Below are 2413 nucleotides of genomic sequence, written 5' to 3' on the forward strand. Positions count from 1 at the left end.
ATATATATATGTATCTATATATATTTTTATATATAGTTCATCCAATATAAATTCGATAGAGATTTTCTTTTCATTTTTATTTCTTTTTTAAAGTTCGATGGAGAATATATATATATATATATATATATGTAAAAAGAAAAAATAATGGTGTATTAAGAAGTCTAAAACTATTTGATTCACAAAGATAATTTTTTTTATTAATATTGTAATTGTGACCCTAAATCTAATGAATTATTATAATATTTGACTCCATAAAGAAATGCATTTAATTTAGTTCATGTAAGATAACTAAATCAACTCGATTAAAAAAGTTAACTAAATGATTTTGATGAAAACAAAAAACAATATTTGGTATTATTATTCGTTAATTTGGTGTGATTATTAATTAGATCATTATTAATAAACAATATTTGGTATAGGCTATATTAGTATAAGTACTGTCATATGTAAATCAATCCTCCTTATAATAAGATAGTCAGAAAAATCAAAACTTAAATTAAATTGGCAAATTGGAAATAAAATTTAACATTCATATTCAGTAGCTCATGAAATATTGTGATTCAAGAGGTAAGAACTTCCTCACTAATAAATTGACTTTTTATGAAGGTTTAAAATTTTCATTTATGATATTGATTTAAAATGTTGATTTAGGTAACTTGATCACCATACTCTGAATTATTTTCCTTGTTCGTTCAAATCATAATAAGTTTACATCACGCATGAGATTTTTTTGATCAATAGACAAGCTTCATTGAATAGGTATGAGATATAGTGATTCAATAGGTATGTTAAGTGTGAAGTGATACTTCATTTAAGGAATGTCTAAAATAAAAGTCATCATCCACATTAACATAAAATAACATATTGTTCTACATGAATAAATACTTACTAGGTATCTGATGATGATTTCAATAACATTGAAAAAGAAGCTAGCCATCTTTGATATAGCGATTTGAAGTCATGAACATATCTTATAGTAACAAACAAGTACTAAGTAGTTAATAATGAACTAACAATGTTCCCTTGGAACTTTTCCCTAATAGAATATTTACATTGAAATAAAAAAACATTGTTCACATTGAAATTCAAAGTCATAAATATGTCACATAGTAACAAATAAGTTACAAGTACCGATAATAACCTAGTAATGTTCACTTGGAACTTTTCCCAAATAGCATGTTCACATTGAAATAGAAGACATTACTTACATTAATTAAAATTTGAAGTCGTCGTTCACATTGAAATTTAAAGTCCTAAACATGTCTTATAGTAACAAATAAGTTATAAGTAGCGGATAATAAATTAGAAATTTTCACTTAGAACATTTCCCTAATGACATATTCACATTGAAATAGAAGTCATTATACACATTAAGGTTCACATTCAAATAGAAGTCATTATTCACATTGAGATTTAAAATGATAAACATAAGTTATGAGCAACCAATGATGAGCTAGTACGTAATGATCACTAAACAAATAAGTGCTAAGTAGCTGACAGTGAGCTACTAAAGTTCACTATAAACTTTTCTTTAGTGGAATATTCATGTATACTACAATAAAAGAAATAAGAACTAAGTAGCTAACTATGTGCTACCTGCAAGTTCACTGAGGACCTTTCCTAGCTTAATGTCGTATTCACATTAAAATGGAATAAATAAGTATGGGGTTTAGGGATAAGAGTTTAGGGTTTAGGGTTTAGGGATAAGAGTTTAGAGTTTAGAGTTTAGGGTTTAAAGATTAAATATATTAAGTAGTTAATAATGAGCCAAGTACAAGTTCGCCGGGGACTTTCCCTAATGGCATATTCGCACTAAAACGTACATAACACATTATACATATTAAATGTCTCATGTATTAATTTCATCATTTTTAAAGTCTCATGTATTAACTACTTTGCATGTTTAAGCCATTTTTATACTTCTCCCATCTACTTGGCAGTACGTATACTAATATAAATGTTTGCATATCCTCTTAATACAGACATGCCTATACCAAATATAGTTTATTAATAACGATCTAATTAATAATCACACCAAATTAACGAATAATTATACCAAATATTGTTTATTTTCATCAAGATGATTTAGTTACCATTTTTATGAAGTTGATTTAGTTAGCTTACATAAACTAAATTAAATGCATTTCTTTATGGAGTCAAATATTATAATAATTCATTAAATTTAGGGTCACAATTACGATATTTAATAAAAAAAATCTTTGTGAATCAAATAGTTTTAGATTTCTTAATTCACCGTTATTTTTTCTTTTTACTATATATATATATATATACAAGGCCTTTCAATGAGAGATTCCTTATTTTTTGTCTATTTTTAGGGATAGGCCCATATCATTAGATCTGTTTTTTAATGGGCTTGAATGGCTGAGAATTAAAAAAAAAAACTTAACACTTA

Source organism: Fragaria vesca, linkage group LG4 (genome assembly GCF_000184155.1).
Source record: "Fragaria vesca subsp. vesca linkage group LG4, FraVesHawaii_1.0, whole genome shotgun sequence".
In the NCBI taxonomy this organism is placed as follows: Eukaryota; Viridiplantae; Streptophyta; class Magnoliopsida; order Rosales; family Rosaceae; genus Fragaria; species Fragaria vesca.